Raw genomic sequence first — 11,780 nt, 5'->3', positions numbered from 1 at the left:
TGGTCTTCCCCGAAGTAAAATTTAGATTTACCGTACCAACACTGTTGTGGGTATACTTCATAGGTGTACCATCGAGAGTGCCTGGATCCGGCAAGCCCGGGTGGCCCATAGATGGTGATGGTGGCATGTGGTCCATCGGGTGGCCCAGTTTCTGTAGATCAAGAAGGATGAAGGCCAACCCAGGAACAGGAAGCCGGATCCATCAACCGACCCTGGAAGTCGGCTCTGGTCAGGCCCGTTAGGGGTAGCCGGATCCAACACGACGTATAAGGAAAGGTGGATCCTTGACGACACGGCAATGTAATGTACCGTAGTTAGGCAACTTGTATTCCGGCTAGGACTCTCCATGTAAAACCTAGATCCGTGTGCCTTTATAAGCCGGATCCTGGGAGCCCTAGAGGCACAACCACAACTCATTGTAACAACGCAAAAGCGCCTAGATAATTCCAGACATGCATCAGTAGGCCTTATCATCGTGCAGGTGTTCCGAAGCTGGGTAAATCGCGTACCACCGTCCCGAGGACTCTCCGTCCAATGGCCCCTACTTCTTCTTTCCTCCATGAGGGTCCCTCCTCTAGAGTATCGTCGAATAGGAAACGACAATTGGCGCCCACCGTGGGGCCAGCGGCATCTGGAGGCCGGAACCGGGAGGGTTCCGCCATGGGAAGCTACGACGACTCCATCGCCGTGGGGCGTGTTCTTTACACCGGAAACTTTCCGATCGTCCCTCCGAACGAGTGATGGATTCCGGCTAGGACCGACCCCGTCAAGCTCTACATCGTCCCAATCGGCGGTATTAACATCTTCATCGGCGAGACCGTCGATTCCGACGGAAACGCCCTGGTAAGTCACGCTGACACGACCACCACTGAGCTGGACGCAGTTGCGAAGATCCGATCTGAGACGCAGGAACTTCCTAAGGAAGAATCCTCCTTGGATCTGGAAATTTCAAAACCCACCCAATCCGCCCCTGAGCAGGAAATTACGGTGGAAGACCAATGCATATCCGCCTGGGTCTCCCAGGTGTTAGATAAGCAAAGGTGCCACTTCGTGCACTTCCTCGCACATACCGCAGGAACCTCCCCTCCTCGGGAAGGAGCCGGACCCATGCAGGTTGAGGTTACCGGAGACAACGACGCCCTGGATCAGCAGGAGGCTGCCGGAGACAGCGACGTTCCGGATCAGCAAGAGGATGCCGGAGATAAAGAGGAATCGATCCTGGGCAATCTAAGCCCAAACTCAGACGATGCTACCACCTTGGACACAGAGGAGTACAATCGCCTCACGAAGGAGCTGGAAGGTGACAAGGAAGCTGAAGCAGAATCCGCTCCACCCAAACAGGTCCTGGCAACCATAACTGGGCTAGAGAAGAACGCTGACGAAGAAGCAACTACGACCGATGTCGGACTCCTAGGCCCGTCCATTCGGAGACTCCGCCTTCGCGTTCTCGCTACCGCGTCGCACCGGATTTCGGAGAGGAGTGATGACCCACAAGTATAGGGGGTGTATCGCAGTATCTTCGATAAGTGAGAATGTCGATCCCAACGAGGAGCAGAAGGTGTTGACAAGCAGTTTCGATGAAGGATTCACTGTAAATGCTCACGTGACAAGTATTCGGGGGTTTTGATGTAACAGATGAATAAAGTACGAGTAAGTAAAGTGCGAGAGTAATAATTGCAGCGAGTGGCCCAATCCTTTTTAGCACAAAGGACAAGCCGGTTTGTTTACTTATAATGACCAAACGTTCTCGAGGACACACGGGATTTTAGTCTAATGCTTTCGCTACATACGGCTAATTAATCTTCATTGTTTTGATAAGTGTTGTGTGGGTGAACCTATGCTAATGTACCGCCCTTCCTAGGACTAATACATACTTGTGATTATACCCCTTGCAAGCATCCGCAACTACAAGAAAGTAATTAAGATAAATCTAACCACAGACCTTAAACTCGAGATCCTGCTATCCCTCCCGCATCGATATACCAACGGGGGCTCAGAGTTTCGTCACTCCGGCAACCCCGGAATTGGCAAACGAGTAAAAGATGCATTCCCCTAGGCCCATAAAGGTGAAGTGTCGTGTAGTAGACGTTCACACGACACCACCGGAAGAATAACACCACAACTTAAATATCATACCATTGAATATTACTCAACCATACTTCACTACTAACATTTAGACTTCACCCATGTCCTCAAGAACTAAACGAACTACTCACGAGACATCATATGGAACATGATCAGAGGTGATATGATGATGAATAACAATCTGAACATAAACCTTGGTTCAACGGTTTCACTCAATAGCATCAATAACAAGTAGAAATCAACACCGGGAGAGTTTCCCCTATCAAACAATCAAGATCAAACCCAAATTGTTACAGCGGTGACGGCGTGCAGTGGTGGAGACGGCGGTGATGATGATGAAGATGATGATGATGGTGATGGAGATGATGTCCAGCTCGATGACGGTGACGATGGCGTCGATTTCCCCCTCCGGAGAGCTCTTTTCTCTCTGGTGTTCTCCGCCCCGCAGATGCGGCTGTGACTCTTCGCGATGTACCCCTGGAGCTTAGCTTTTCGGGACGAAGGCGTACACGAAGAAAAGGAGGCGAGAGGGGGCTGTGGGCCCCCTCCTCACAGGGCGGCGCGGCTAGGCCTTGGGCCGCGCCGGCCTATGAGGTGTGCCCACCTCGGGTCCCCTCAGCTCCCCCTTCTGGCTCCCTTCGTCATTTGGAAAAATAGGATTTTTCATATAATTTCCGTCAACTGTTGATCTTCCGAAATATTGCATTCTGACGGCGCTTTTTCCAGCAGAATCCTGACTCCGGTGCGCGATCCTCCAATAATCATGAAACATGCAAAATAGATGAAATAACATAAGTATTATCTCCAAATATGAAATATATCAATGAATAACAACAAATTATGATATAAAATAGTGATGCAAATTGGACGTATCAACTCCCCCAAGCTTAGACTTCGCTTGTCCCCAAGCGAAACTGAACTCGGTAAACAGGACCACATGTTTATGGAGTGAAGAGTCGATAAATCAAATACGGACAAGAAGCATCATATTCATTCACACAAGACATTCTAGTAAACAACTTCCTCATATAATTCAACTTGAAACAAGTATAAGGTAATCACAAATAAAGGTGCATAAGAAATCATAATTGGTGATGGCAAACTTCGTTCTTGGTCAGAGAACAATTAACAGGTTATTCTTATCTATCAAGCAGCACTCTCAAGTTAAAGTTTATATGGCTCATCTTGCATACTCAATCATAATGATCATTGATAACTTTCAAAGCTATATTCATTTAGATAAAACTTATACTAAACAAGGAAGAATAAAAGACATGATGAAATAAATCACAATATAATGGTTTGATCACAACAACTCAAATGCTTGCTTGAGATGGAGGGAAATAGGTTTACCGACTCAACATAAAGTAAAAGACAGTGCCCTTCGCAGAGGGAAGCAGGGATTAAATCATGTGCTAGAGCTTTTTCAATTTTGAAATCACATAAAGAGAATAAAAGTAATATTTTGAGAGGTGTTTGTTGTTGTCAACGACTGGTAGCGGGTACTCTAACCCCCTTGCCAAACAGACCTCCAAAGAGCGGCTCTCATGAAGGACGTTATCTCTACCATCAAGGTAGATCATCCCTCTTCTCTTTTGTTTACACACGTACTTTAGTTTATTTAAGGATGACTCCCCCCAACCTTTGCTTACACAAGCCATGGCTAACCGAATCCTCGGGTGCCTTCCAACAATCTCATACCATGGAGGAGTGTCTATTGCAAAATTAAGTTGCTTACTGATGAATCAGGGCAAAACATGTGAAGAGAATTATTAATGAGAATTGATTAATTGGGGCTGGGAACCCCGTTGCCAGCTCTTTTTGCAAAATTAAAGGATAAGTGGATGAAGCCACTAGTCCATTAGTGGAAGCTGCCTAACAAGACTGAAAGATAAAACACCACATACTTCCTCATGAGCTATAAAACATTGACACAAATAAGAAGTAATAAATTTTGAATTGTTTAAAGGTAGCACATGAAGTATTTACTTGGAATGGCAGGAAATACCATGTAGTAGGTAGATATGGTGGACACAAATGGCATAGGTTTGGGTTGAGGTTTGGATGCACGAGAAGCATTCCCTCTCAGTACATGTCTTTGGCTAGCAAGGTTAATTAGCAAGCACAAAAGTTGAGGGAAACAAACGAATATACATGTGATAGAAACAATCATGCATCTTTCTTGTAAGCACAAACAATTTTAACTTCGAATAATAAGCTATGAGCTAACAAGAAAGGAAGACAATGAAACAACTATATATATTTCTCTTTTCTACTTAAACCTCAAGGTGTTGTTGCTATTGACCAATGCTAAGTTTGCCAAAACCAAATAGATTTACTCAATGCTCCCAAAGTGGTACCAATACTAAAATCAAGATCAATCATATAATAGAAATTGCAAACTAAAATAAGGCGTGCAATATGTAAATGATAAGACTTCTCATTAATATTTCATAACGATAACTCACACCAAGGGATACATAGACAACCGACTAAAGGAGAGATACTTCCACAATGCAACCCATCTTATATGATAACTTCCCTACTCATGATATGACACTACTTGATAGTAAAAAGTAAAAGGTAGTGGTGATGTGATACCGCGGCACTCCCCCAAGCTTGGAACAAACCAAGGGGATGCCAATACCGATGATGAATTACTCCTTTGGCGATGGTGGTGATGAATTCCCAACAAGCTTCTCCACAAGCTCCTGAAGCTCATCAATCTTGTACATGAGGTTGCGGATCATCTCCGAATTGTGCTCGACGCGATTAAGAAGTATGTCCGACGGCGAGTCCCAATTCTTGGAGTTATTTCCCCACCCTTCAGCTTCAGGCTTCGTCCTTCCTGCAGTGTTAGAACGATCTATATCCCAATTGCTAGGCAATGCTGCCTTGGGAGTCCTTTCAATTTGATTATTGTAGATCAGATTGCGGAAGGGATGGTAAGTGCCTGAAGAAGATGTCTTTGGAGCTAGGTAATGACGTGGAACTCTTCCTCCGGTGCTAATCCGTGCACTCTTCTTGGCGTTGAACGGGTTTGACACCACTCCGATGCTTGCAATGGTGGTGCGCGGGCGTACTCGCGGAACTTCTTCGACTTCCTCTTCATCCTCCTTGACTTCTTCCTTCAACTCGGGGTCTTGAATACCTTCCTCCGAAGGCTCCTTGTCCTTGTTGTTGGAGACCATGGTGCTCCTAGATTGAAAATAGATCCTGGCAGAAACAGCTCGAAACAAAACACGTCGAGAAAACGATATACGGTCCTCCAGGGGTCCGGGGAATTATATAGCAGGAATTTTTATGTCATAAGGAAAGTACCAGGTCGAACCGGAGTCGGAGAGGGGCGACGAGGCAGCCAGCTCATAGGGCGGCGCGGGCCAAGGCCTGGCCGCGCCGGCCTATGGGGGCACGCCCTCGTGCGTCTCCTCCACTCCGTTTCGATCTCGTAATTTTTCATATTTTCCAAAAACAGCAAAAACATTGTCCGGAAAGTAAATCGCGAACTTTTTATTACATGTACTGTTACCTATTCAAAGTCGAGTTCTGGCGGACTGTCAATTTGACCTTTGATGAAATCCTCCGGTGTTTCCACTCGAATAACATCAACATCTACATTATAAGAATCACCTGAGATATAATGCTTGAGTCTTTGTCCATTCACCACTTGCGTGGCATTGCCTTGGAGAGAACTAATTTTAATTGCTCCTGAACGATACACCTCCTCAACAACATATGGTCCTTCCCATTTCGAGAGTAATTTCCCTGCAAAGAATCTGAGACGAGACCGATACAATAGGACTTTATCCCCAATATTAAACTCTCTTTTGACAATCCTTCTATCGTGCCATTTCTTAACTTTCTCTTTAAAGAGTTTAGCATTTTCATAAGCTTCACTTCTCCATTCATCTAGAGAACTTAATTGCAGCAACCTCTTATTACCGGCTAGTTTAGGATCTTTATTTAGTTCTCTAACAGCCCAATAAGCTTTGTGCTCTAGTTCTAATGGTAAATGACAAGCTTTTCCATAAACCATTTTATAAGGTGACATTCCCATGGGGTTTTTATAAGCAGTTCTATAAGCCCATAGTGCTTCCTTAATTTTACTAGCCCAATTATTTCTAGTTTTATTGCAAGATATATTTAATTTCTCTATTTGATAGTTCTACTTGCCCACTAGTTTGAGGATGATAAGCGGAAGCAATTCTATGATTAATACCATATTTAGCAAGAGTTTTTCTAAATCCACCATGAATAAAATGCGAACCTCCATCTGTCATAATATATCTAGGAACTCCAAATCTAGGAAAAATAATGTCTAAAAGCATTCTTAAAGAGGTCTCACCATCGGCACTTTTTGTAGGTATGGCTTCCACCCATTTAGTAACATAATCAACAACAACAAGTATATGAGTGTTACCTTCTGAAGAGGGAAAAGGTCCCATGAAGTCAAATCCCCAACAATCGAATGGTTCAATAACAAGAGTATAATTCATAGGCATTTCATTGCGTCTGGAGATATTACCAACCCTTTGACATTCATCACAAGATAAAATAAACTTCCTTGCATCTTTGAAGAGAGTTGGCCAATAAAAACCTGATTTTAGAACCTTTTGTGCGGTTCTATCTCCGGCGTGATGTCCTCCATAACACTACCATGACATTTGCTCAATATCTCTTGTTGCTCATATTCGGGAACACATCTTCGCAGAATACCATCCACTCCTTCTTTATATAAGTGTGGGTCATCCCAAAAATAATGCCTCAAGTCATAAAAGAATTTCCTCCTTTGCTGAGCTGAAAAGGTTGGAGGCAAGTACTTGGAAACAATAAAGTTAGCATAATCAAGCATACCAAGGACTGTCTCGCGAGCTCACCTTTATTACAGCCAATTGTTCATTTCGAAAACTATCATTAACGAGAACAGGATCATAAGCAATATTTTCCAATCTAGACAAATTATCAGCAACAGGATTATCAAGCACCTTTCCTATCTACAATATGTAAATCAAATTCTTGCAAAAGAAGTACCCATCTAATAAGCCTCGGCTTAGCATCTTTCTTTGTCATAAGGTATCTAATTGCAAGCATGATCAGTATGAATTGTAACTTTTGAATCAACAATATAGGATCTAAACTTATCACAAGCAAAGACTACAACTAATAATTCTTTTTCAGCTTGTAGCATAATTTCTTTGAGCAGCATCAAGAGTTTTGCTAGCATAATGAATAACATTCAATTTCTTATCTACCCGCTGTCCAAGAACAGCGCCTACAACAAAATCACTAGCATCACACATAATTTCAAATGGTAAGTTCCAATCAGGAGGTTCAACTATAGGGGCAGTTGTTAAGGCTTTCTTTAGAGTTTCAAAATCTTCCTTACAATCATCATCAAAAACAAAAGGTACATCTTTTTGAAGAAAATTAGTAAGAGGCTTTGAAATCTTAGAGAAGTCTTTAATAAACCTCCTATAAAACCCAGCATGACCAAGAACACTACGACTACCTTTAACATCCCTAGGATAGGGCATCTTCTCAATGGCTTCAACTTTAGCTCTATCAACTTCAATACCTCTCTCGGAAATTTTATGTCCCAATACAATTCCTTCATTAACCATAAAGTGGCATTTCTCCCAATTAAGAACAAGGTTAGTTTCTTCACATCTCTGAAAAACTTTATCAAGGTTCCGCAAGCAATTATCAAAAGAATTTCCATAGACGGAAAAATCGTCCATGAATACCTCTACAATACTCTCACAAAAGCCATGAAAAATAGAAGACATGCATCTTTGAAAAGTAGCAGGAGCATTACATAAACCAAAAGGCATACGTCTATAAGCATAAGTTCCATAGGGACAAGTGAAAGTGGTTTTCTCTTGATCTTTAGTTTTAACAAGAATTTGTGAAAACCTGTAATAACCATCAAGAAAGCAAAAATGAGTATTTTTAGATAACCTTTCTAACATTTGATCAATAAAAGGCAAAGGGTAATGATCTTTCTTAGTAACCTTATTAACTTTTCGATAATCAATGCACATTCTATACCCTACAACTACTCTTTGAGGTATGAGCTCATCATTATCATTAGGCACAACAGATCATTCCTCCTTTCTTAGGAACACAATGCACAGGACTAACCCATCTACTATCAGCAATAGGATATATAATACCAGCTTCAAGGAGTCTTAATACCTCATTTCTTACCACATCCTTCATCTTAGGAATTAGACGACGCTCGAGGTTCAACAACAGGCTTCGCATCATCTTCCATATTAATGGCGTGTTGGCAAATAGAGGGAGAAATCCCCTTCAAGTCATCAAGAGTGTAGCCAATAGCACCTCGGTGTTTCTTCAGTATTTCCAATAACCTTTCTTCTTCAAACTCTGAAAGCTTAGAACTAATAATAACATGATATATTTTCTTATCATCAATATGAGCATATTTAAGATTATCAGGCAATGGTTTTAAATCAAAGACAGGATCTTCCTTTGGTGGTGGTGTTGTACCCAAATCTTCCACTGGTAAATCATGCTTAAGAATAGGTTGACGAAGGAAAATTTCATCAAGCTCATCTCTTTCTTCCCTAAAAACTTCACTCTCACTATTCTCCAAATGTTGCTGCAAAGGATTACTAGGAGCAAGAGCAATAGATGCACACTGTTCAACTTTAAAATCACTATTAGGCGAATCAATTTTATAAGGAGTTTTGGTAAATTTAGAGAAGTTAAACTCATAAGATTCACCAACAAATTTAGTCAAAATGTTCTCTTTCTTGCAATCTATAATAGCTCCACAAGTATTTAGAAAAGGTCTACCAAAAATGATAGGACAATATTTACTAGCAGCAGAACCAAGTACCAAAAATTCAGCAGGATATTTAATCTTACCACATAGAACTTCCACATCTCGAACAATACCAATTGGAGAGATAGTTTCTCTATTAGCCAACCGAATAACCACATCAATATCTTCAAGTTCACAAGAACCAATTTCGTGCATAATCTCCGTGTAAAGCTCATAAGGAATAGCACTAATACTTGCACCAATATCACATAAACCATAATAACAATGATCACCAATTCTAACAGAGAGCATAGGAACACTAGCTTTCCTAGACTTATTAGGATGCGAAACAATATTAGAAGCATCTTCACAGGAAAATAATATGACCATCTTCTACATTTTCAGTCACAAGATCTTTAACAATTGCAACAAGCAGGTTCAACTTTTATTTGTTCTTCAGGTTCTATAGGTTTCTTTTCACTTTTATGAACTGCACTATTTATAACAGAGTACTCCTTCATTTTAGCAGGGAAAGGAGTTTTTTCAATATAAGCTTCAGGAATAACATGATCAACTGTTTCAACTACAACACATTTATTTATAGATGAATCAATTTTATATTTATACGGTTCATGATACTTATCAAAGTTCTTCTTAGGCAATTCATAATGAGAAGCAAAAGCTTTATAAAGATTTGCAGCAACTTGAGAATCAAGACCATAAGTAGCACTCATATTACGAAATTTATTAGTATCCATAAAAGCTTCAATGCATTTATAATCATAATTTATACCTGATTCTCTATCCTTGTCGTTCTCCCATCCTTCAGTATTTTCTTGGATCCGATTAAGAAGGTCCCTTTTAAACTCTTCCTTGTTGCGTGTAAATGATCCGGAACAAGAAGTATCCAGCAAGGTCTTGTCTTGAAAAGAAAGTCTTGCATAGAAATTATCAATAATAATATTACCAGGAAGCTCATGAATGGGGCATTTGAGCATTAAAGACTTCAATCTCCCCCACGCTTGGGCAATACTCTCTCCTTCATGAGGCCAAAAATTATATATGCGATTCCGATCTTTGTGAATCTCACTTGGAGGATAGAACTTAGAATAAAACCGGGGCACAATATCATTCCATTCAAGAGAATCCCCATTATCCAAGAATTTATACCAATGCGCCGCTTAACCGTACAGACGATACAGAGAATAGTTTCTTCCTCACTTCATCCATAGCAATACCTGCACACTTGAATAAACCGCATAATTCATGTAAGAATAGTAAATGATCTCCAGGGTGGACAGTTCCATCCCCTGTATAACGGTTATCCACTACACGTTCAATAATTTTCATAGGTATTTTGTATGGTATTTCTTCCTTACCTGGCGCCTCATGCACTACCTTTGCAGTAGTAGTAGCTTTCCCAAATAAACACTCAAGAGAAGATCTCTCCATAATGAATTATAGCAGCAGGCAGAAATAAAATCAGCACAAACAGTAGAAATTTCCCTTACCAATTCCACTTACCAATAGTGCTTCACTCCCGGCAACGGCGCCGTAAAATAGTCTTGATGACCCACAAGTATAGGGGGTGTATCGTAGTATCTTCGATAAGTAAGAATGTCGATCCCAACGAGGAGCAGAAGGTGTTGACAAGCAGTTTCGATGAAGGATTCACCGTAAATGCTCACGTACAAGTATTCGGGGGTTTTTGATGTAACAGATGAATAAAGTACGAGTAAGTAAAGTGCGAGAGTAATAATTGCAGCGAGTGGCCCAATCCTTTTTAGCACAAAGGACAAGCCGGTTTGTTTACTTATAATGACCAAACGTTCTCGAGGACACACGGGATTTTAGTCTAATGCTTTCGCTACATACGGCTAATTAATCTTCATTGTTTTGATAAGTGTTGTGTGGGTGAACCTATGCTAATGTACCGCCCTTCCTAGGACTAATACATACTTGTGATTATACCCCTTGCAAGCATCCGCAACTACAAGAAAGTAATTAAGATAAATCTGACCACAGCCTTAAACTCTGAGATCCTGCTATCCCTCCTGCATCGATATACCAACGGGGGTCAGTGTTTCGTCACTCCGGCAACCCCGCAATTGGCAAACGAGTACAAGATGCATTCCCCTAGGCCCATAAAGGTGAAGTGTCGTGTAGTCGACGTTCACACGACACCACTAGAAGAATAACACCACAACTTAAATATCATAACATTGAATATTACTCAACCATATTTCACTACTAACATTTAGACTTCACCCATGTCCTCAAGAACTAAACGAACTACTCACGAGACATCATATGGAACATGATCAAAGGTGATATGATGATGAATAACAATCTGAACATAAACCTTGGTTCAACGGTTTCACTCAATAGCAGCAACAACAAGTAGAAATCAACACCGGGAGAGTTTCCCCTATCAAACAATCAAGATCAAACCCAAATTGTTACAGCGGTGACGGCGTGCAGCGGTGGAGACGGCGGTGATGATGATGAAGATGATGATGATGGTGATGGAGATGATGTCCAGCTCGATGACGGTGACGATGGCGTCGATTTCCACCTCCGGGAGGGAATTTCCCCGGCGGATCTCAGCCTGCCGGAGAGCTCTTTTCTCTCTGGTGTTCTCCGCCCCGCAGATGCGGCTGTGACTCTTCGCGATGTACCCCTGGAGCTTAGGTTTTCGGGACGAAGGCGTACACGAAGAAAAGGAGGCGAGAGGGGGCTGTGGGCCCCCTCCTCACAGGGCGGCGCGACTAGGCCTTGGGCCGCGCCGGCCTATGAGGTGGGCCCACCTTGGGTCCCCTCGCCTCCCCTTCTGGCTCCCTTCGTCATCTGGAAAAATAGGATTTTTCATATAATTTCCGTCAACTGTTGATCTTCCGAAATATTGCAT

The sequence above is a fragment of the Lolium rigidum genome, chromosome 2, assembly GCF_022539505.1.
Source record: "Lolium rigidum isolate FL_2022 chromosome 2, APGP_CSIRO_Lrig_0.1, whole genome shotgun sequence".
In the NCBI taxonomy this organism is placed as follows: domain Eukaryota; kingdom Viridiplantae; phylum Streptophyta; class Magnoliopsida; order Poales; family Poaceae; genus Lolium; species Lolium rigidum.
This window is presented reverse-complemented; position numbering follows the sequence as displayed.